This window comes from Rhinolophus hipposideros (assembly GCF_964194185.1).
Source record: "Rhinolophus hipposideros genome assembly, chromosome: 2".
NCBI classification, from domain to species: domain Eukaryota; kingdom Metazoa; phylum Chordata; class Mammalia; order Chiroptera; family Rhinolophidae; genus Rhinolophus; species Rhinolophus hipposideros.
In genome coordinates this window covers 67,340,317-67,354,682 of record NC_138048.1, presented here as the reverse complement: position 1 = coordinate 67,354,682, position 14,366 = coordinate 67,340,317, and positions in this window count along the sequence as shown.

Below are 14,366 nucleotides of genomic sequence, written 5' to 3'. Positions count from 1 at the left end.
AGTATAGAATCTAATTTTACATGGAGGAGGGGGTTTTAACCAAACGAAAGAGGAAAACGCACGATTGGTATTTTTCCATTATCACTATGGGATGGTTAAAATTGCAAAGCTATGCTAACTTGGGGGGCTATTTTTAGACCTATTTCTACTAAATAAAATTAACTCCAATTTTGCTGGATTGTAACAAAACTTTGCCACTATAACAACAATGTGAATTCCAAGGGGTTGCCTCTGTTTGCTGCTTATTGGGCACCAAAAGTCTGTGTCAGTGACCAGTCATAGGCACACTTGCTCCATTGTCCATGCTATTTTAGGCATCATTGAGACACTAGGCCTCAGGGTTACAAATGAGTGAGACCATCTGAGATATAATTCTTGCTGACAATGGGGATGTTGGAAGATGAGGGAGGGAGAGAGGAAGACCTAGTTAGCTGTAGTATCAACTATAATAAGATTGGTTATACCACTTATGGAATTTAATTAAATACTTATTATTAAATGCCTACCATGTGTAGATCATCCCGTTACGGACTGTGGATAAATAAGAGTAGGGTCTGCACTCAGGGAACATAATTTACTGTCTATCAGTTGCATTTGTTTACTGATTGCTGTATAAATAATGGGAATTAAATTAATTACAAAGGGATTATGCAGTGTTTGGGTCATCCAGGCTCTTTCTTCCTCCTTTTTCTCTGACAACTTTACAGCTCACTGCTACCTCCTCAGGGAGAAGGATGAAAAAATAAATGGAGACAAAACACAAAAGCTAATTTGCTGCTTGTTAGCAAATCTGGGAAACTGGATAGTTTGGAGTGAGGAAATGTGCGAGTCAGGAATTAGAGACTAAATGATTTTTGCTTGTTGTCTGATGCTTATTGACAGATAAATAATATATGTGTTCATTTGCTATACACAATGTATGTGCAGACATTCACATCTATAAATATATGAATGCTATGAATATTTATATAGTACATATCCTGCACACACTTAGGGAAGTGTGTGCATGCATAATATCTATGTTCTTTTACAGCTAACTCAAGAGGAAAAGCAAATGCAGTAATCATGTTTCAGTCTGCATTTCCACAGGGAAGGGTTATTATTTGTTTGAGGCCCTGCACTTGCATGTAGGGTCAGCATCATGAGTCTGGGATCCCTCTGTGGCTTGCAAATGAAAACATACTTGTGGAAAGCAGATTTTCACTTATTTAGTGGGTATTAATGCATTAAGATACATAGGAAACGTTAACAAAAAGAAATTTTCGTAACAAAATCAGAAACTGGGTGATCTCAAGTTCTACATTGTCCTTTTCTGACACACGTTGGTGGTGACGTGTCATCTGCCAAGAAATCTGCCGTTTTTACTGGTGTCCTTTACTCTGGGTTCTACTTTCCTTTTCCAAACTTTACTAGGGAAACTCTACTGCCAGTAGGAGTTCTGGCTTCCCAGTTGGCCAGAATCCGAGGGGAGAAGGCACTACCCCAGACAAGGGTTGGGAAAGAAAGGGGAGAATGCTGTTTCTTTTCCTTTTCTTTCACATCATATGGCCAGATCCCCTCACAGGGAAATGAGTGTCTTCCAGCCCAGTGCTCTTCCCTTCAAATTTTTATCTATCCTATTGTCTTAAACCAGTAATTTGCAAACTCTTGGGATATGAATGATGGCACTTTTCAACCTAAAAATGTTCATGGACTCCCATATGATAACAGGTTTCAGGGTTTTTTTTTTTTTTTTTTTTTTTTTTTTTCATTCTTTAGGTTATGATTCTAGAGAAAGAACTTTAACCCCACTCATGAGAGTAATGGGGAAGATTCTTACTGCTTTGGGTCACATATTCATCCCCTCTTCAAACAAACATTAGGTCCAGCGCTCTGGGTAGGATCATCCCCATCTAAAACACATGGAATTGGTCCCTCATAGAAAAGAACAGTTTTATAGCCAGAATAAAGGAGACGGGATGATGAGCTGGCAAAAAAAAAAAAAACAACAACCAAAAAACAAAAAACAAAAAACAAAACAAACAAAACAAAACAAAGTCCTAAATGTTTTCCACATTTACAAAAGTACTTTGAAAAAATTATGTAGTGATATACAAATGTATGGCATTGACTTCTTTCTCTTGTTCTGCTATGGATTTGAAATGTTGCTTAAAAAACGGAGCCATTATTTTATCAAATAGAGCCCACGAGTAAGCAGTGTGCTCTACTTCACCGGTGTTCAATGCATGTAGAGTCAAGTCTCTTACTTTTCTATGTAGTAGCTCAAATGGCCACCTGTCTTTATGCACAGAAATTCCAATACCTCTGTGTTGGAATTCCTGTCAACGCTGATTTGTCCTAAGTGTTCCCAAACAGACTCCATCCACAAGATTCAATCTCTGATGTCCGTAGTAGCTCAAATGGCCACCTGTCTTTATGCACAGAAATTCCAATACCTCTGTGTTGGAATTCCTGTCAATGCTGATTTGTCCTAAGTGTTCCCAAACAGACTCCATCCACAAGATTCAATCTCTGATGTCCTTAGGAATTCTTTCTTGCAGTTGCTCTCATTACCATGCAGTGTCCCTGTTGAAAGCTAAACCTGCACGGTTCCAATGATGTTTGTCCCTTCCTTGTTCTGGCCCCACTGCTTCAGAGCCCTGCCAGGGCTTCAGTGGGCTGTGTCTTAGGCCCCAGAGCTCCAGCTCACACATCCAGATACTATTCACCAACAGCCAGGCCAGGAGAGAGTGATTTCCAACTCCAGCTCAATGTTGTGTGGGAGCTGGCCTTTTCCCACGGTTTTGGGGCCAATAGGATGGATGGAAAGACCAGAAGACGCTGTTCCTAGTGATTTCTCCTCTGGAAACCTTGGGATTTCATCTTGACACCTTGGCCATGGCCCACAGCTCTTGCTGAGTGGTGTCTGCATCTTTGAGTCTTGGTGAGAACCTGAGTAGTTTTCTCTCAGAATGCATCAGGGCTCCTTAAGCAAATTGATTCATCTTTTCCTATACTAAAGGGAGGGACTGTTTTTCCTTCTCAAGCCTTTGGGAAGGGAAAGTTTCTCCTTAAGGCAAGAGGGTACTTTTTAACTTTAATTTTCACAAAACAGCCAGACTACTCTTCTAAGAACAACAAAATCTTCTCTAAGGAGACTTTCTCTTTCCAGATGGTAAAATGCAGGCATAATTATTTTAAAAATTTCTCTCCCTGAGCCTCCTGTTAGCATAAATGCAAACCTAGATTTCTGCCTCAAGCTTGCCCCTCCCAAAGTGATCCCCATGTGTATGAATGAAATGGCATTTCTTTCTTTCCTGATGACCAAGGCAGACAGCTGGGAGTCAGGGTTGGCTCCTTTTTACATCTCCACTATAGTTGAGCAATTTGCAGGTGTTGTCAGTTATACTTCCTAACTATTAATCAATTCTGTCCCCTTCCTTCCATCACCATTCCTACTAACTTTCTTAATTTCTCCTCTGGATTTCTATGACAGATCATTCTGACCTAGTGCCCACTGCACCCTGGGCATTTACTAAAATGTGGTCATAAGACTTCCTTGTGTACAACTTACTAGTGGCTTCTCATCCTCTTTAGGCAGAATTCCAGAAATAGCTCGGCATCTTTCTTACCTCTCCAGCCTTGTCTCTCACTATTTCCACCCCACCCCCAATCTTTTTTCCACCCATACACTCTTATTGGGGCTCCAGGCTCTCTGACTTTTGGACCCATCACACCACACGTTTACTTCCCACTCTGTGGAAACCTCTCTGCCTCTTCAGTTCCTCTTATTCCATGTTGTGTGTACTCCCAGATAAACTCCAGGTTGCTGATATACCCCACCCTGGTTTAGATGGCGCTGCCACGAATCCTACATATGCTCCTTGTGGGGACAGAGCCCCAGAGAGCAGTTTCCAGGCTCTCGGCCTCACGTGGAAAGGTGCTGGCTCGGGTAGTAAATGGCCATCAACTGTGATTGGATGGCCAGCAGCTGTGGCTAGTTGGCTGTCAGCTGTAACCCGTGAGCCATTGGCCACTAATATAACTGCTGTGGCTGCGCTAGCAGAGGAAATGGGGGCTGGCAAGAGCGGATTGCAGAGAGGCGGATGCCGCCGGTGAGAATATAGTGATATGACTCCCCTACTTATGGCTCCGTGGGTGTTCCTTTTTGGCCTCACCATGTCCTGCGTTCTTATGTGGGGAGTGGGACCCGAGTCCCCGCAGGCCGTCCTGCACGACACTCCTCCATGTCACCCTAAGTGTCATTCTCTTTTAAGTCCTATTTCCCATTGACAAGACACTAAGCTTCGTGAAGACATCTGCCATGTCTTCTCATGTACTGTCATGCTCCAGAGGTTAGAATAGTGCCTGGTACATGAGGAGTACCTGTTATCTATTTATTTAAACAGTAAATATATTAATATATCTTAGAAGGCAGCGTGGTCTAGGGGAGAGAGTTTTTTACTGGGAGTTAGGAGTTGTGACTTTTGCCACATTTTCTCACTTGCCTTACGACTTTTATGTAAGATGCTGCATTGCTTTTCCCCCTTGATCAGGGATCACATAGTGTTGGGAGAGAATCTGGTCCATAGTCAGGGACTCCTGCCAGAGAGTTGGGCTTCTGGAGGTAGCATTCAGCAGCTCTTTTTGATTAACTCTCGTATTTTCTACCCGAGACTCTAACTACTAAGAAAAATGTGAATGCCACGCAGGCACCTTATAATATGAAAACGTGCATTTGAAGGCGGCTGAGTGAGATGACTGATTAGGCTAACTCTGAATTTCCAGTACAGTTGAATTGAAATAATAGTCCCAGCATTAAAATTATACAACAGGAATAATGTTGCAAGCTGATAACACCAACTTTCTGACCCAAGGATGGTCTCTTCCTTCTGAAAACCATATTTCTACCAATAACATTCAGAAAGCTGCTTATCTGGGCTGGAGTTCATGTGATTAGGTTAGACACGGGGTATGCAGGCAGGGCTTTTTGTACGGATTTTCTCTTCTTAAAAATGTATCGAGAAAACTATTCACCTCCTGTAAAGCAAAATACATATTTTCTTTTTTTTAACAGTACATTTTTTTAAAATGGCAAATCATAAACTACTGACCTTAAGAGAAATTCAATAAATCATTAAAATGCTGCTGCTTGCAAGCCCAGTCCTAATTCCTCCCACTTGGCATTATCAGATACATTAAGACTTCAGTCACCCTTACCATCTTCCTAAATATTGCACACTGTGGCGGCCTTCTGCTCAATGTAAGCCTCTGAGTCAGGGTGATAGGATTTTCTTTTGGCACCACATATATTATTTATGTGTTTATTTTTTGGGGTGGAGGGGGTGGAACCCAAATCACTGGTTTCTCTGCAACCCATGTGTCGAAATGCGTCCGTTTGCAGAGAGGCACTCCACAGAGAGAAAGTGAAGGTGTTTACCTCAACTTCATTATTCTGAGAAAATAGTAGGATTGATAGATCCCAAACTGTCACTCTCACACACGTATCATTTTGGGCTGGGTGTGAAGATAAATAGTTTTAAAAAATACTTTATTTTACTTTTATTGTTGGCAGTTATTTTTAAATTTCAGTCACTTCAATTAGAAAACTAATCACCTCTTGTTTTAACAATTCAAATGATGCAGATATATCTAAGATAACAAAATCTTCTCGAGTTGCACATACTTCCCTAATTTTATTTTTTTTATGAATATATAAACATATAGGCACCAGTATAGGAGCTTTGTTGTCTTTCTACTTAAAATTGATTTGTATAAGAGGCTCATACTAAAATACTGTACCATAATTTGCTTTTTTTAAAAATCAATCTGTCATGGGTTTCTCCAGCCATCTTATCTTCTGAACTCAATTATAGGGCTTCAGCTCTGTGCCATGAATCCGGCACCTCTAGAGCCTGGCTTGTTCCTGTATTGGCTGCTCCTGTTGCATCGAGTCCTGTTCTCTTTCTCTGACCAGATTTAAAGACATAGACAGTATCATTTTCTCTCTCTCGGCAGCACTCAGTAACAGATAGTTTAGAGCTGTTTTTAATGAACTCTGTGGGCTGAATTTCAGTTTAGGTAGACTCCTTTTTGTAGGTACACGCTTTGGAGCCCTGTGTTTTGTGTTCTCTGGCCACTAACCAATTACCACACCTATGTGCAGAGCTCAATATCTGTACAACCGAAGTGAAGCAGACAATTAAGCAATTACTCAGATAATTCAGGGAAAGAAGGGAGTTCTACCTGAATGATTCAGGTGATCCTGGCTGCAGGAGGAGGGAAAAATTGTACAGGAGGGAACAATTCTTTCTTTTATTAAAATGTATCAAAGCGGTGTGGATGAACCCTCTAGGGGTGGGATGAACTTTGTGGGTGGGCAAGAATATTTTGTAAAGGCTCCCAGGTAATTGTGAAAGCCATCTTGCCTCTTTGAAGATTAATGTTACAGAAGGTGATTCTATAACCAGGCGCTGTGCTTGGAGGTTGGGAAGGCACTGATAGGTACTGATGAGTAAAAATACCTAAGATGTGTGCCCTCATGTGTCTTAAAGTCTGTGTTAATTTCCTGGGGTTGTAACAAAGCGCTACAAACTGGGTGGCATATAACAACAGAAATATATTCTGTTTTCTTTTTGGAGGCTAGAAGTCCAAAATTAAGGTGTTTCCAGGGCAGTGCTTCCTCCACAGCTATAGGGAAGGACCTTCCCTTGCCTCTTCCAGCTTCTGGTGCCCCCAGATGCTCCTGGGTTTGTCGTAGCATAACTCCAATCTCCGTCTCCATCTTCACATAGCTGTCATCCCTCTGCGTCTCTGTCTTCACAGATGCTCTCCCTGTGTGTTCATGTCTGTGCAGATTGGATGAAGGCTGACTTTCATGACCACATTTTAACGTGCTTAAATCTGCAAAGACCCTAGTCCCAAATAAGGTCACATTCACAGCTACTGGGGGTTAGGACTTCACCTTATCTTCTTTATGGGGACTGAGTGCAACCCATAACAGAGTCTAAAGTTTCACTCCAGTGGGCAGGCAGACATTTAGTCAAATAATTAAGGGAAATAACCAAAGGAGAAAGACAGGGGGCTCCAACTACCTAACACAATGGGGATTAGTCCTGGTTGGGATTCTGGAGCCACTGTGCTTGGGCTGTGTAAGTGTTAACTTGATGCAGAAGGGAGGGAAGGGCAGGTCATGTGGAGCAATGAGCATATGCAAATGCCCCAACCAAAGGAAGCATACAGAGCTAGTGGGCTGGAGTGGAGAGAGCGAAGGGGTGTGGTGAGGATGACTAATGCTTGAGAGGTTAGCTATTGGCAGACTTTGCAGGGTGCCTGGGAGCAACACTGGGCATTTGCGTCCTAACCCTACGAGAACCAGGAAGCATTCAAAGGGTTTAAGCAGAGGGTGAACTCATCTGGTTTGCATGTCACAGCCATCGCTCCAGCTGGAGTGTGGTGCCCAGATCGGGGCAAGGCACATTGGAGGACGGTGCATCTGGTCACATAGGATGCTCTGGCAGGTGACAGATGACACAGCATACACTGGGGACATAGAGCTAGAGAATCAAAGACGAGGGCAAACTTCAAAAAATATTTGGAGGATAAAACAAAATAGAAATGTGGGGTTGATTAGCCGTGAATGTTGTGGAGCTCCCTGGCCTGGGAAGGCTGGTGATGACTCCACCAAGAGAGGGACGTGGTGGGTGGAGGGTGGGGGTGGGGCTGTGACCCAGCTTGGGGAGGGAAGGGTACCAGAGCAGTCTCCTTTGAAGTGACGTTAAGATATCCAAGAGGAGATGCTGAGCAGATGGTTGGATACACAGGGTCCTGTTCGAGGCAGCTGACACTGTTCAGTAACTGAAATCTCATGCAGCCCTGAACGAAGTTATGGGTGCGGGTCCAGTCTGGTCTTCCCCTTCTCATGCTGAGGGGATGATTCTGGAGTCTCAGGGCTTTCAAAACAGATTCTAAAACAGATTCTAAAACAGGCGGACCGTTTCTGTCCAGCCATATTAACCGTAATCTTGGTAGCTGTCGCTGGACTATGACTGGGGAGCCTGCTCAATTGGTGAAAACGCCCAGTGAGTGGAGTCTTTTAGACAAGGTTAACTGAGGGGACAGAAATGGCACACGATTCAGCAAATTTTAGTTAGTCCATAAAATATATCACTAAAATAACAGGGTGAGTAATTAGTGGTTTCCATTGTTTATTTTTTGCTGTTGTTGCATTAGAGATCAAGAGTAAAATATGTATTTTTTTTTTAAAAAGGGGAGTGAAGTACCATTTCCTTGAGCCTCACAACTCAATGTAGCTGTACTTCCCTTTCTGTCCTCTTGAAAACGTCTACTTTCTCTCACCTATAAAATTTCTCAGCATTTCCCCTCAGCTTTCCTGGGAGGCACCTGTAATTTGAGTATTAAAAATGTTTGTAGCCCTTTTTCTTTCTGCTTGAATTCATCCAGGCTCATGGGCCAATGGCTTCCTTACTCAGCTGTCATGCTTGAATCTCACTAATTAGCCAACTCTCTCCTGGAAGAGAGTTCCTTGTTTTTTCTCAGGACTGATGTCACTCGGCTCTGGGAAGCTCTGCACTGCCTCTCACTCCTGGAGCCTCTTTCTGGCATCCCACCTTGCTGTGATTGTTCAGACTTTTTCAAAGACTGAAAGAGAAAAGGTGAAAGTATGTCTCTTTCTCTAAAGGCTGCCTCTAATCCTGAGACAATTTCTTTTCAACTGGGAGAAAAGTTACCTTAGCAACTAAGCACCTAATTAACTCAATTAACTTTTCCCCTCCTCCTTTATCAATATGCAATTAATGTTAAATCGCTTCTTGGCTATGCTCTGTGGTTTTATAACCTTCTGAGCAAATAGCTGAAGTGGACCAACGCTTGTGGAGGAGAGAGGTGAGGAATGTCTCAGAGGGCCAAAATGGACAGATGAAGACTCAGAACCTGAGGACATCTTCACCTCCCCACCATCTCTTGGCATATTTTAAGACCCCTGGATGCAATTTAGATGTAGCTGTTGAAAATGAGGGGACAGGGACGAAACTCTGAAATGGCCAAGATGAAGTTTCTAGCATTCAGCAGAATGGATCTCAGGAGCGTAAATAGGTAGATGTAAGGAAAAATAAAGGTCGATGTTTTGCATTTTGAGTTTATGGACAGAAATTCATATTACTGTTCTCAAAAGTAATGGAGGGCAATGAAGCAGCACCTACCAAATTCATAAACTGTTTTTACTATGAAGGTCAAGTAGTGGAAAGTGGTCTTTGCCCAAAAGAATCAAAGGAGAAATGAGCTGAATCCTACCTTTTCTCCCCCTTTTATTCCTGCAAGCTTGTTTGGAAATTCAGATGTTTTCCTTGCAATTCCAAGTGTAGAAACAAGTTGCTCAATGGCAAATAATTGATGCTGCTTCCATGACTATATTTGCTTCCTTAGATTCATTATCACCTGCCCTGGACAATTTCTTCGTTCTGAACATGGCATGTATTAAATGTATTTGTCTACATCACGCTTTTGGGGAACGAATAGGGTAAGAATACATGCATTTTTTGTATTCTGTGAAATCAATCATTTAGACATAATGAGTGAATTCATACATCAAAACATCAGATCATCTCAAGACCCTTGCTGAGTGCTTCCTACTTGTTGCACACTGAGTACGTTGATGATCTCATTAGGAATGCCCTGTGGAGTAGGTGCAATTGTCCTGATTTTACCAATGAGGGAATTGAGTCTTGCAAAATGTGTGTATCTTGGTTAAGGTCACACACTGAGTCACCAAGATCAGAGATTTGTATTCAGATCAACTTAATGCCAAGGACATTTACTCAGTTGCTAACTATGCTCTTCACATGAGCAGGAAAGAGGAATGATTTAGCCTTCAAATGCCAAGTCCAGGGCCACTCTGACCTTGACAAGTTATCAAAGAAGGCTGATGCTTCCAGAGGTGCAAGTCAAGAGTGTATCCAAGGAACTGATCCCACAATAAATTCCAAATAGTGGGATTAATCCTTCTGTGTCCACTGTACAAAACAACTATGTATACACTGTGTTGGTTTATGAGCAGCCAACCCTGGGACTCAGGGCGTCCAAGTTTAGCAAATAAAATGACAAGGTGCCCAGTTAAATTTAAATTTTAGATAACCAATGAAAAATGTGTAGTATAAGTATGTACTATGCAATAGTTGGGATTTTATCTGCAGCCCTACAGGGACTGCGTGCTGTCGCTGCAAAGCATGTGCTTCTGTTCTTCAGTGTCCTGCCTAACACTGAGCCCTACGACCCTGGCTAAGACCAGAAAAAGCTGCATAGACTCAAACACACTACTACCACCTCACGCATCATGATCCAGAGCAGTACCCAGGAGGATATCATGTGTGGGGGGATTGCCTGGAGCTGGTCGTTCCCAGGTTCTCCTCTCTCCCACTCAGAGCTCCCTGGCTGAGGAGCAGCCCACAGACAGCCATGCTTGGTTCTCCTCCATCCTCTCATCAATGCTTGCCTCCCTGATCTCAAACATGGCAATCACTGCCTTCACCATCAGTACCTGGGCACACATGATTCAGAATTTTATAGCTAGAAAGACTCATGGAGAGTATTTCACAAGTGAGGAAACTAAGGACCTCATAGGCTCCCCCCCAAAAATATATAAATAAAATCACTTGTTCGAAGTCACACAGTTAAATGGGTAGAACTGGAACTGACACTCAGCCAGGACTTTTTCTACCTTGGCTGACTTTGCCTTACTGCACCGAGGGGTCAAGATTGTACCTCTTTGCTTATTCTTTAAGGCTGGCGCTTCTCTTCTCTGATGGTGATGATAATAATAATGATTTTGACAATAGTTGATTTCTTCAGTTCTCAGCATCGTATACATAGTATTTCATTTGATCATTACAACGACCAATAAGGTAGTTATTATTTGTTGCTAAGAATGATCCACCAGGTTTTCATACCTCTAATTTTTACGCTCCCCAAGAATACGCCAAGAACAATAGGACCTACTTTAAAATAAGTTACAGTAATTTGCAGAGAGTTTGGGAAGTACATATTTGTGCTTGTTAAAACTGACAACTCCATTCTCTTTGTGTTTCATTTCCAAGGAGCGGGTTGATACTGAAATTGGGGAGGCAACTTATCTAATTACATAGCTCTCAAAGGATTCCTAAATTTCCTTCTTTTCCTTTTCTGTTAATTCCAGCAACACGTAATTGCAATAGGTGTTTACTTTATTGCTTTGAGGAGCTGGAGATATTTGTGCGTGTGTTTCCTTTAAGGATGTGTAAAACAAGAATATAATGCAAACACTCAGAGGAATTTCCTTTATTCTAGACATTTGGAAATAATTATATTTGATATGATTAATTTGGGAAAAGCTTGTAATTCATTGGAACATATAGGAATATAATAATTACTACTACTTATGTGCACTAACCTTATGCTAGATGCTGTACAAGGTGCGTTTCCTGCTATATCTCTAGTTCTCCCAACAACCTAGGAGATGGGCATTATTATGATAATGTTACAAAAGAGGAAACATAAATCTTTGAGAGGTTCAGGAATTTCCCCACGGTCGCAAAGGATGTGGAAAAGTTGAATATGGCATTCAGGACAGTCCGACTTGAAAGTCACTGTGCTTTCCAAATATCACTGTTTTTTTTTTTAAAGTCATGTAGTTGTATGTTTGGGGAATACGTCACATTATTTCTTCTTCTTGGAGTTTTACATCATCTCCCAGCATATTCAAGACTGAGAAGTCCTGCAATAAAGAAGCCTATTTGATGTGTGGTTTTTGTTTTTTGTTTTTTTTAGCTCAGAGTTTGCATGTAGAACTTATTTGACTATGGAGCTCCTCTCCTCCCCTTTGGGGTACAACAGTGAACACCTTAAGGAATCAGTGTTTGGGATTACTCGACCCATAGTATAGCAAAGGCTATGGAGGATACACCTCGGATTACAAAGGACTTAACACAGTGCCATTTTAAACTCAGTTTAATGACCTTAAAATGACCTGTCACAGTGAAGAAAAGAAAACTAAGGGGCAGGAAAATGTGATAGTATTTTGAAATATCTGAAAATGCTGTATGTGAAACAGAGATTAAATTGTTTTCCAAGGTCCGTAAAAAGAAGAACTCGAACCAATGCATGAAAACCACAGGAAGCCAGATTTTGGTTCTACTTAGGAAAACTTCCTAACAGGGCTGCCCAAATGGACTGGACGGCTCCCTGGAAGTGACTGACTGTGGGCTCCACGGCACTGAACATCAGCTGAGTGCTTGAATTAGATAACCTTTCAGGGTTTGCCAACGAAGAGTCTGTTTTTATTTAAACTGGTTAATCCCATCCAAAATATATCAATTTAATGATGAGCAGTTGGCCCGGCAGTTTATATTTGGGTTGAACATAGTCAATTGCGTAGCAAACAACAAATTATGTGCACGATTTTTTTAAACTCTAATTTTTTTTGGCAGTGCATACCACAGGATATTGATGTGAATATCCACATTTCCTTGCAGACATGGGCTTTCTTTCTTAGTTAATGTTTCACTTTCCGGGGGCTTGGTTACTGAGTTCGTCAGCCTTGGAACTGGTTTTAGGAGCAATGCTGGTGGAGGAGAACGGGAGTGATTTTCTGTGGTGTTGGTGTGTCAAGGTTGGTGCTTTCCTTCTGTGCAAGTAATGATATAGTTCTGTGAGTATAGGTCTAGGTTAGCAGGTGACATTTTAAACCTCTTAGTTACATTACTTAAAGAAACCCACATTAAATATATTTACAGTGTTTATAATTACATATGCTGCCCAAACTCTCAGAGAAGAAATTGTGAAACCATTAAAACTCTCTCGTCCCCAGGAATGTAAATACCCACTGTGACCTAAAATGCTACAATGCCTCAGGGTGCAAAGTATTTGGGAGTTTTGATGCTATGTATGGAATACAGTGATGTACTTGATTCCGTTAGACAAGCTACAAATAATTTAAAAGTCAGGAAATATAACTATTTTATATGCAAGCATTATAAAATTATGACCATAAAAATGAAAATAACCCAAGCTACAAAAGTAGATGTATTTTTTTTCTAGTGATGTGTGTTTGCAGTAGTTGGTACTGAAGTTTAAACCAAAAAAAAAAGTAAAAAAAAATAAATTATGAAAAAGACTATGGAATCCCAGCGCCAGATTTTCAAATTTGAGTTCCCTTCTGCAAGAAACTCAATTCCCTCTTGAATATCTGAGAGTGCCTAGAGTGCTGTCGCACTCTGATCACCACTTGTCACTGTCTCCCTAACCCACCCCCTGCTCCCCATACTTCTGAGCTGCTGCTTCAGACTCAGTTCTATAGATACTTGGTACTCAAGGTGTGTCCCACCCACACTAGTGGGGGGGCATTTCCTAGCTCTACCCCATCCTTCTGAATCAGAATCTGCCTTCAGCTAGCTCCCCAAGGTTTTGCACCCCCATTAACGTTTGAGAAGCTCTGTTCTAGGCTACCTCTTGGCATCTCAAAGATGTTCTTTCCTTGTCCTTCTTTGTCCCAAGTATGGACCAAGGGATTCCTTGCTCCTACTGAGTGTAACAAACTGAACTAAAAGCTTCAAGGGACCAAGAAAGATACACAGCACGGGAAAATCAGAGTGGATCTAGGACATCTCTGCTTCCCGTACTTGTCATGGTGTTTTATAGGATCCAGTAGTGGTCATCACCCCCCCTTTAACCCGTAGGCTACTGCTGTGTTGTTAGCGCCTACTTACAGCTCAATTTAAAGTTAACTTTCTCATGTGTTTTCCCTGTAAAACCTCAGGGCTCTAATTCCCCTGCCATTGGTACCCTCAGAGTAGTTCCCAAATTAACATCCTAACCATCTTTGTCCCCAGTCCATTCTACTGGGAAATTTAGCTCTCCTGGTTCAGCTTCTCCCTCTAGGTCTCTGCGGCCTTTTCATAAGCATAGCTAAAAGTCTCATTAAAGCATTTTCCCCAGCAAAATAGCAGACTTCCTCCAAGGATAAATCACATACCACCACTGGGAGATAGAAACAGCTGCAGGAAGATTTAAAATAAATATATGTTGTGTGTGTGTGTGTGTGTGTGTGTGTGTGTGTGTGTCTTGGTGTACTTTAAATAGGAAAAAAATGAATCTAATATTTAATGTAAACCAATGTAATTAGTTTTAATCTAAACTAATTTAGTTGTCTTTTTCTACGAATTCAGAAGAGAATTCCATTATTTAGATACCTAGTTTTATGGGAGGTATTGTTTCAAAACAGTCATCTTCTTATTTCTATTACGTTGTCTAGTTTCAGTTAAGGTTAGGCCTCCCAGTTGGTATTTCAGGTGATGATACTAAATTATCTCAGAGTTTCTTAGGATGTAGACCTCATT